The sequence below is a fragment of the Capricornis sumatraensis genome, chromosome 2 (genome assembly GCF_032405125.1).
Source record: "Capricornis sumatraensis isolate serow.1 chromosome 2, serow.2, whole genome shotgun sequence".
Lineage (NCBI taxonomy): Eukaryota > Metazoa > Chordata > Mammalia > Artiodactyla > Bovidae > Capricornis > Capricornis sumatraensis.
In genome coordinates this window covers 10,004,101-10,015,140 of record NC_091070.1, presented here as the reverse complement: position 1 = coordinate 10,015,140, position 11,040 = coordinate 10,004,101, and positions in this window count along the sequence as shown.

Below are 11,040 nucleotides of genomic sequence, written 5' to 3'. Positions count from 1 at the left end.
GTCATATGTTAAAAATTGTCAGTGTTGCATTTCTTTTGACTTTGATTATGATAGTTTTGTCATAAAGAATTTTAACGTCTTATGTCGTTAAATTTACCAGTCTTTTACTTTATACTTCTGATTTTGGTGTCTTGTCTAGAATGGATTTTGCCGTTTAAGATTTTAAGCAAAATGCACTTAATTTTTTTTTTTTTTACAGCTATGTATTGTAACTGCATTGAAATAGTTGATCCATCTGGAATATATTTTGGTGTGGAGTTCTATAGGCATTCAGATTTATTCTATGCAGAAAGATCGCCAGTTGTCCCAGCTCTCTGTCTCCCTCCCTGATTTGAAACACCACTTTATTACATGTAACAAATAAATATTTGTGAAAATACATGGCAGTCTTTAAAGGAGACCAACATGTCCTTTTCCAAATACATGCTGCACATATGTGTTTCCAGTTTCCCCACGTGAGTTCTTTGGAATTGTTTTCAAGGATGGAATCAAAGATATATATTTTTTTTAAGCCATCCTTTCCTATGAGATAAGAAATGGAAAAAGGGTAGTTGTGAACAGTGTGTTTTGTAAGGAAAGACTGGGTGAGTTTTGCACTTTAAAAAGCTTCCCTGGAAAGGCAGGTGTTGAGGGGAGGCTCAGATTCCCTGGTAGAGCTGCAGGCCTGCTGGGTCTCTCCTCACTCGAATCCGGACTCACCCCCAGCCAGGCGAGCACACTGGTCTGCTGCGTGCCCACAAGGCCAGGGTCTGCCCACAATGCCAGGGTCAACATCTGCCTCCATCCCTGGGGTGTGTGAGTCACTATTTGTGGAGCTGGGCCCAGTAGAGAGACTCCCTCCCTCCAAGTCCTTTCCTTCTGAATGAAAAGGCTTTTGATCCAGGCTCACTGCTGTTAACTCTGCCATCATTTGTATGCCTCAAAGCAGAGGGTTTGCCTCCCTGAGAAGTAATTAAATGAACCCCAGGTCCAAACCCGAAGAGACAAATGAGTCTTGTCTCTATTTCAGGGAGTTTCCCCCACACAGGAGATATGTATTATTGGGGGCATTTTCTTTTAAAAGAAAGAAATTTAAAATTTGGATCCCAGATGTCCCTTTAGAAGTGTTAACTAGATACATGAGTCTGGGCAGGTTTCTCCTTCGGTCAAAAGATTCAAGGTCCACAGACAATAACTTGGTAATTTACATCCCACAGACCCAGCATGGAGAACTTAAATTTAATGTGTCCTGCAGGGGGTGGTTCAACATGGCTCCTTTATTTACAGTTAGAATAAAAGTAAAAAAAAAAAAACAACACACAGATAAACAAGTTCAGTCTTTGTACCATACCACACACAGACGGATAAAAAGCCCCCAAAGTTTACTTGTATACCTTAGGTGGATTGTTAAAGCTTTCTAATTTTCTTGTGTCTTTTGAGCCAAAAATGAAGACATTCCCTAGAGATTTCTCTAGCACTTTTCATCTGATGCTGTCAAAGCACTTTATACTTGCTATCTAATTAAGGCTCTGAACACCTCAGTGAGAGAGGGACGCATCAACCCCGTAAACCTGACAAATAGAAGCTGGATTCCCTGAAAACCTAACTAAATAAAACAGCTCTGGTACATGACGAGAATGCACTGAATTTAAAACATTGAGAAGTTTGCATTTTGCCTAGCTGTAAACTCCTTAGTGTCTCCTAAAGATCTATGCCTAAAACGTCTATGTTCCTGGAATGTTTGGAGCAAGTGGAGAGTTTGGAGAAATCTCTCAGGCAAGAGTTGTGTCCAACTCTTGCGACCCCATAGGCTGTAGCCCACCGGTATCTGTCCATGGGATCTCCCAGGCAAGAATACTGGAATGGGTTGCCATTTCCTACTCCAGGGGATCTTCCCTACCCAGAGACTGAACCCACATCTCCTGTGTCTCCTGCATTGGCAAGTGGATTTTTTTTTTTTTTTTTTTTTTACCAACTGCACCACCTGGGAAGCCAGGAAAGTACATCAGAAAAGAAATGGAAAGGCAAAGAAATATGGAGAAAGAACTTAGGGAGCTTGCTGTTTGTGTGATGGGAGCCAGACACAGAGAGCTGCTGTCAGGAATGGTTCTTGCCAGGCTGGGCAAGGTTCACCAGGGGTACGTGTGGGACATTCTAGAATCCATAATGCTGTCAGAGTTCTCAGTTGCAAATAGCAAAACCCAACTCTGGCTAACATAAGCCAAAAGGACCTTTCTTGGAAGGATATCAGTGTCTCTCAGACTGAAGAGGAGACTCAGAGAGGGGGCTTGGAAAGTGGGGAGGAAGAGAGTGAGCTTGAGAGGACAGGAGGTGAGCTCCTGATTCAGGACCAAGAACAATCTAATCTGCTTCTTGCTGCTGCTTTTCCACCAAGAGTGACTTCTGCTGCTCCAGAGCTTTCTGACACTCACCCCAGAGTCTGTGTTTTGGGAGACAGCACTCCATCAGCCTGGCCGAAGTCCTTTGTCCACTTTAGGTGTGGACAGGGGTGGAGAGAAGAGAGGCTCTGATTGCTTCAGCTTCCGCGATGAGGGGTTGTGTCTGTGACACAGCTGGGGCCTTATGTGTTTTTTCACTGGATATATTAGGAAGCGAAAAGTCTGGAATGGGGACAGCCAAAAAATTAAAAATATCCAGAGTCACCCTCTCTATTTAGCCATTCTTGCTTGGAACCCAAACCCAGAAATGGAAAGTGTAGGGGGTGTAAGGTGTGTGTGCATAGAGATTGCGCTGGCAGAGGGATGCCTGGATTCCTTCTGTCCTGGTAATAGCGGGGGACTCATGATGGCCAAGGTCTGTTCTTCTCTGCACACCCTCCCCTCCTCTGCTGGCTTTTGGTAGACGTCCGCCTCACTGGGTGGCTCTAGCAGGGCCAGGTGCAGCTCGACGCATGTCTGGCCTTTCTGTCCTCCTTTGGTCAGCAAGGACCACAGTGCCCTTAGGCAGAGACTAGAACTACACAAATGTACCCTTATTCCTCATGCCAATATAAATATTGATTAATTTGAAAACTGGATTCCAGAAAACAACCCAGGCCCTACCATTCCTGAGCCCATAGTGCCTACTTATCGCCCCCTCCACTAAATTCCTATGGACATCTGAGGATATGGCTTTACATGATTGCAACATGGCTCTTTGTTGTTGTTCAGTTGCTAAGTCATGTTCGACTCTTTGCAACCCCGTGGACTCCAGTACGCCAGGCTCCCCTGTCCTCCATCATCTCCCAGAGTTTGCTCAAATTCATGTCCATTGAGTTGGTGATGCCATCCAACCATCTCATCCTCTTTCATCCCCTTCTCCTCCCACCCTCAGTCTTTCCCAGCATCAGGGTCTTTTCCACTGAGTCAGTTCTTCACATCAGATATTGGAGCCAAAGTATTGAAGCTTCAACTTCAGCATCAGTCCTTCCAAAGAATATTCAGGGTTGATTTCCTTTAGGATTGATTAGTTTGATCTCCTGCAGTCCAAGGGACTCTCAAGAATCTTTTCCAGCACCACAACTCAAAAGCATCAGTTCTTCTGTGCTTAGGTTTGTTTATGGTACAACTCTCACATCCACACACGACTACTGGGAAAACCATAGTTTTTACTTTATGGACCTTCGTCGGCTGGTGATGTCTCTGCTTTTTAATATGCTGTCTAGGTTTTTCATAGCTTTCCTTCCAAGGAGCAAGCGTCTTTTAATCTCATGGCTTCAGTCACTGTCCACAGTGATTTTGGAGCTCAAGAAAAGAAAATCTGTCACTACTTTTCCCCTTCTATTTGCCATGAAGTGATGGGACCACATGCCGTGATCTTAGGTTTTTGAACGTTGAGTTTCAAGCCAGCTTTTTCACTTTCCTCTTTCACCCTCATCAAGAGGCTAAAAAGTTCCTCTTCTCTTTCTGCCATTAGAGTGGTATCATCTGCATATCTCAGGTTGTTGATATTTCTCTTGGCAGTCTGGATCCCAGCCTCATCCAGCCTGGCATTTTACATGATGTACTCTGCATATAAGTTAAATAAGCAGGGTGACAATATACAGCTTTGTCATACTCCTTTCCCAAGTTTGAACCAGTCAGTTATTCCATGTCTGGTTCTAGCTGTAGCTTGTTGCCTTTTTTAAAAAGCTGTTCAAGTGGATGTTAGTCTTAATCATTTCTTTCCAGCATTTGAAGAGCTCCTGAAACATAATCTTCTTTGCAAAACTGATTTTCAGAGTGACACATCTGGGTGAAATACAAGCCAGTCTGTCTATCATTCAAATGCTTTGATGCCACTCTTCTGAATCTATGGAGCCCGGGGTGATCAGCTGTGGATGTCGGTGTTCACTTGTCCTGTACGTTTGGTGCTCTGCAATACAATCAGTCCAAAACGGGAATTTCTTAGTTCTTTCTTCATCCTGCATCCCGGAAGGTGTTTGGTTCTAGATTTGTATTCCTGTCCTTGTTTCTGCTCTTTCTGGTTTCTCTGCTTGATGTATTTTTAGGTCGATAGGTGTCAGCGTTGCACAGCTCAGACGGTGAGATCCCACATGGCGGGGACTCCGCTCCTTTGTTCAGCGTCCAGCACAGAGTGCAGACGACTTCTGGTGAGAATGATGTTATGGGTGGTGATGATGGTTTGCAGAGAGAGAAAGCCTGTGGCTCGAGTTGGATCAGGATTAAACGGCTTTCATTGCCTCACAGACAATGCAGCCCATTTACGTCTCTTGTCAAACACCAAGCTTCTGATATATGTCACCCAGCCCTGAATACTGTGTTTCACATCAGCTGAGTCTCTAGGTACTGGGAAGACAGTTTTTTTTCTCTAAGCTGGGTTCTGTCAGAGGACTACCATTTTCTTCTGCTGACTGAATTTTTATCATAGGTTAAAGGATTTCTTTTTGTGAGGCTTATTGAGCACTTTGGCTGTGTGGGGAAAACAGGTGCAAATCTTCAGCTATTAACCTAGATACTTCTTGCACCCCTGTAGTATTTGGTTTTATTGAAGATGCTGGCTGGGATGCAGCAAGGGAATGCAGAGATTGGAGAAACCTCTGTAACATTAAATACTCCGCTCTGGCCACCTTTACGTCTATTAACCCCCTGGCAGAGCAGGACTGATGGAGTGGGATGGCGGAGGTGCTGAATATTCAAAGAATCTCATCCCGCGACCCTGACAAGAGGTGCAGGTGGATACTTCTTGGTGGCAAGGGTACACAAAGGCTGTTTCGGTGTGTGAAATGCCAGATATGAGCTCTATTCTTCAGATCTACATTGTACTGATATTAAAGAATTTCAGTGGGCAGGCGCAGTTTACAATACTGAATCCACGTTCCATGTGGAGGAGATTCAGACATAGATAGTAGACTCCTAAGGCCCCATTTCCACCTCAGGCACTCAGGTCTAGCCTGTGACCTTGGCAGAACCGTTTAAATTGCAGCACACCCTCTGCTTTCCATCTCGTTAAGTGGAAAGAATCACACCACACACTTCCCTTACGATGCTGCGGGAAGGCTGAACCAGGCCTTGTTTGCAAAACCCTTCCCTGCTCAGAGCAGAGCACTAAAGAGAGGCTGACTCTCTTAGCGCAGGTCGGCGCTGTCACCCTTTTTTTCTCCTTTTTATTGTTTATTTATCTCGTTTGGCTGTGCAGGTCTCAGTTGCGGCATGTGGGATCTAGCTCCCTGTTCAGGGATTGAAACCCAGGTTCCCTGCATTGGAAGCGTGGAGTCTTAGCCACTGGACTGCCAGGGATGTTCCTGTGCTGCACTCTTAATTAAAAGATGGTTTTTCTCTCTACGTTGCTATGTTCCAGTTTAGGGATGGGAAGAACGTTGGTGTAGACAGGAAGCGGTCAGGAATTTTACGAGCAAGGGCATCACCCCTGCTGGCGGGACCTGGGAGGCAGGGATGAAGCCTGAGGCGACAGCGCTGGGGAGGAGGTCTTGGTCCAGGCTGCGTCTTTGCACCGCCAGGCTTTGCTGCCTGGCACATGCCTCCTTCTCCTTGTCTCCAAACCACATTCAGGCCATAGAATCACTTGACCTCTTCATCTGTCTTCACTTCTGTCTGGTGAACCATAACAACAGAGCAAACAAACAAAGACTTGGTTTTTGTGTGTTTCTTTAGGCCTGATTGCATTCCCCGCCCCAGGGGAATTTCTAAGAGAATGGCAATATACCAAGACACTTCAAAACGAGGAAGAACAGATTTCTGATTCAAACTTAAATATGGTTCACAGGGAGGGACTGTGAGATTTGTTTCCAGGAGATTTGGTGACGGTGGTTAATCCGTATAAAGAACTGAGAGCTGTGCCTGGCACACACCAGGCCCATTAATGTTGCTGCTGTTTCTGTTATTGCTTCCTTTCCTTCACTCTGTCCAAGGTGCTGGCATGTCATTTTTCTGAGGTTGGGGATTTCTTTCTCCTACTTCTTACTTGCTAGGAGCAAGGCGCCCTGTCCCTTAGCCAGAAGGGCAGTGGAGTTGTAAGGATCCCAGGCGTGGCTGAGTTGTATAACACGCTGCAGATTAACAGATATTTTTTCAAGGTCAGGCTCAGGGATTAAAAGGATGAATTTAACATCTAGTCTGTACCACTGAGGAGCTTTTAATCTGATGGGAAGAAACAGACAAGTACAGTCTATTAAAGTATAAAATAATTGGTGATTTTAGAAAAGTTTTTATTTTTTTTTAATGTTTGGCCACATGAAGAGCCTGCAAGGCAGGAAATTCAGGACTGATCCCTCAGTCAGGGAGATCCCCTGGAGATGGGATTGGCAACCCCCTCCAGTATTCTTGCCTGGAGATTTCCAGGGACAGAAGAGCCTGGCGGGTTACAGTCCATGGGGTTGCAAAGAGATACAACGGAGTGACTAAGCACACACACACAAGAAGAGTGCTAATCTTCTGAGCATCAGAGACATTTTACCAAATGAGCGGTGTGCTGACTCCCACTCTCACTTATAAAGGCTCAAGGGAAGTGTCACCTGGCTGGAGAATCTCTGAGATGTTGCAGAAACAGCGCAAAACAATGTTTTCACCATCTCCAGGGCCATGAAAAAGGATATGATGGACGGGCAAGGGTTTGGTGAGCTCTCACGTGTCCCAGCTGCCAGGGAAAATGGAGGTCTGTCCTTGGTTATTCTGTGAGGGGAAGGCTCAGACATGGCAGGCTTTGTGCTGAAGCCTTCCTGGTGGCAGCTGCTGGTCTTTGCATCTCGGTATTGCTATTAATGCCCCAGGCACACAGCCCAGATGATTCATGGTGGTGTCAAGTGCGCTTGTAGTTTGAAATGTCACATTAAGCATTTCTGGTTTGCTCCCTTAACTATTGTGATGTTAGCAGTTTATAAAGAGTGGGGGGATGGGGGGTGTGGAGGGCAGGGGGGCCTTGAATTTCTATTTCAAATTATGTTCCCAGCATTAACGATGCTTTTAACTTTCTTTGCGTTTTGATGCTTTGCTATCTGGAGACTTGCTGATGCTGGAGGAACTGCCCCTTCCAGGGCTAGCCAGCTCCTAGACACAATGAATGGTTCTGCCTCAAGTCTGCCTTTCAGATGCGGACCAACTGAGGCAGAGCCTGCATCCCGGCCACCTCCTCTATCAGCCTGTCACTCTCAGGACTCAGGACTCCTGTTTCCACGCCCTGGTCACTTCAGGGCCAGGTAACACACGCCTCGGGACAGTTCCTGTGGCCCAGAGCCCCCTGAGATGGTTTAAACTAGTTAATTCTCAACCTGTTTACTTTAGTTTGCCCTTTTCTTCCTGGAAAAGCCACAGCAAAGTTCTGGTCCCAGTCTGCTTAACCCCAAACTCTTGATCAATTTCCATGCTTTCCTATGAAGCACACACTCCCAACACCGCCCCCCCCGCCCCCGCCCCCGCCCCCGCCGCTGCCATGGAGTGTGTGGCCCCGTCTCTTGGAATATGTGAGTATAACCAATTATCTTTTCAATGGCAGGTGTCTCCTGACCTGTTGGCCTTGTCAACAGATAATAATACAGCCTACATTTTGAAATCCTTCCCCTCTTCCAGAATCCTCAGTAAGACTTAGATCTAAGTGTATAAATACGAATGCAGATTTGGCCAAATAGTATTGAATACATTGAATTAGATGAAAACATTCATTAAAACTTTGGGAAATGAGGACCTGATATATACTAGGGCATTCATTTTTTAACATGTGAGAGTGAACATATATATTAGTTGAGGGCTCCATCATATCTGACAATAGAACTCTGACCCATAGCTCTGCAGCAATTGGCCCAGAATAATCTTTTTCATTAAAACTTTGGGAAGTGGGGACCTGATATATACTAGGACATTCATTTTTTAACGTATGAGAGTGAACATAGATATAGACAAGGGCTAGACCATATTTGACAATAAAACTCTGACCCATAGCTCTGCAGCAGTTAGCCCAGAATAATCAGGACTTGGTCACTGACTGCTGGCTTCTTTAATTTTTGCACCTGCCTCCAACTTGGAGCCAGTCAGAGAAAGATAGATACATTTGTCATACCAATCATCTAGGGCACCCTGCTTCTAGTTAGAAGATCCTCACCCTCCCTATGCCTGCAGCCCCAGGGAGGGCATACCTTAAATTAAGCCTTCTCTTTTTTCTTACACCCCTGTCTGTCTTCAAGTCTCTGCCAAATGCAGGGCGTAGTGGCAGACTCCCTTGTATAGCAAGCTCTGAATAAATAACATCTGTATTATTTGTTTAATCTTCGTTTTAGTTTTTTTTTCTTGATTTTAATAATCAACTATTATATCTCAACACTCAACACAATATGTTTATCTACTGTCGTAGGAGTCTCTAGAGAAACAGAACCAATATATTTTACAAACACGATTTATTATATGGAATAATAATGGTGTGGTTTCAGACTGTGGTTTCAGAAGGCTTGAGATGCAGGAGGAATCAGTGCTTCAGTCAGTTTGAGTCTGAAGGCAAGAAAACACCAAAGTCCCAGTCAGGCAGGGAGTGTGTACATGTGTGTGTGTGTGTGTGTGTGTGTGTGTGTGTGTGCTCAGCTGTGTCTCACACTTTTCGACCCCATGGACTATAGCCTGCCAGACTCCTCTGTCCATGGGATTTCCCAGGTGCGAATACTAGCATGGGTTGCCATTTCCTCCTCCAGGGGATCTTCCCCACCCAGGGACTGAACCCCCATCTCCTGCAGCTTCTGCTTTGGCAGATGGATTCTTTTACCACTGGCACCACCTGGGAAGCCCAGTCAAGCAGGGTGAGTTCTTTCTCACTCAGGAGAGGGTGAGGCTTTCTGTTTTATTCAGGCCTTCAAGTGATGGGATGAGAGCTGGAGGGCAGTCTATCCAAAAAACTCTCACAGAAATACCCAGAATGTTTGACCAGATATCTGGGCACCCCATGGCCCAGTCAAGTTGACACAGAAAATTGACTATCGTATCCCCCAAATTAGCTCCCTTTGCCAAGTTTTCGATTTGGGGCTGATTCTACCCCCAACTCCTTTCCTTTTTCACCATCTTGCAAGCTGTTTCTGTAACCTGCTATATTTTCTCCAGGGGTAATCCTAATTAGTTATTATTTTTTTTTCTGATCTTTACCCTTATAGACCTTTTCTTTCCTGTCCATTCTCAGGAATTCCCAAGCAACTATCCCAGGTGCTTGATCACCTAGCTACACTGTATCTTTAGATTTTTTGCTTTCTATTAAAAAAAAAATAGAAGTTTTATTTATCTGTTTATTGTGGCTGCACTGGGTCTTTGTTGCTTTTCTCTATTTGCAGCACGTGGGGGCTGCTCTCCTGTTGCAGAGCCCTGGCTTAGGGCTTGTGGGCTCCGTAGACATGGCTCATAGGCTGAGTTGCTCTGCGGCGCGTGGCATCTTCCTGGACTAGGGGTCGAACCTGTGTCTCCTGCATTGTCAGGCAGATTCTTAACCTCTGGACCACCAAGGAAGTCCTCTTTAGATTTTTAAAAATACCTAATCTGTAGTTTATGTTTTTTTGTCAGATAACACTTCATCACATGTGTCCCTCCTCCTTCGAGGGGCAGTAGCTCCCTAACATAGTGATGTTTCAACTCTGCGTGTTCGAATTACCTAGCGTGCTACAAACTAGCCAACCAACCAATGAAACAAAAACACTTATGCCTAGACCCAGACCAGACAGTCTCTAGGGGGTGGGGTGAAGATAGCTCTAATTTTGAGAAGCATCTTCAGGTAATTTTATATGTAGCTCAAGTTAAGAACCCCTGTCAGATCAAGCAAAACTTCCTTCAGTCCGATAGTCAAGGCTGTCAGCCAACCTACAGATGAGAAACGGCTGTCAGCATCTCCCAAACTTCTGAAAGAATGTCAAGGCTCCCTTGTTCAGTTCCGTCTACTATTGACTCTATCTCTGAATCACTGACTCTGAAGGGCAGGGACCTGGAACTGTGTCATATTGAGAACATGCAGTTGTTTAAGTCAGGGATGGTGGGAATGGCCGCAGAATATCTCAGAGCATCTCAGATTTTCACGTGCAGGTCATCTCCTGGGATCTTGTTGGTGTGCAGATTCTATCTGAGAAGATGGGGAAAGGGGCTCTGAAATCCTCATGATCCAATGGAGATCTAGGTGTTGTGGATTTTGCCAGGCCATGGGACACACTTGAGTAGCCCTGGCTGTTCATTGAAATCACTTAGGAAGCTTCACAAACTACTGATGTTCAGGTCCCACCCTTGGAGAAACTGATTTTAATTGGTCTGGGTGCAGCTTGGGCAGGAGTTTAAAAATCTTAAGGGAAGTGAGTGAGTGAAAGTTGCTCAGTCGTGTCCAACTCTTTGTGACCCCATGGACGACATAGTCCATCTCCAGGCCAGAATACTGGAGTGGGGAGCCTTTCCCTTTTCCAGGGGATCTTTCCAACCCAGGGATTGAACCCAGGTATCCCACACTGCAGGCAGATTCTTTACCAGCTGAGCCACAGGGAAGCCCAAGAATACTGGAGTGGGTAGCCTATCCCTTCTCCAGAAGATCTTCCTGACCCAGGAATTGAACCAGGGTCTCCTGCATTGCAGGCAGATTCTTTAGCAACTGAGCCATAAG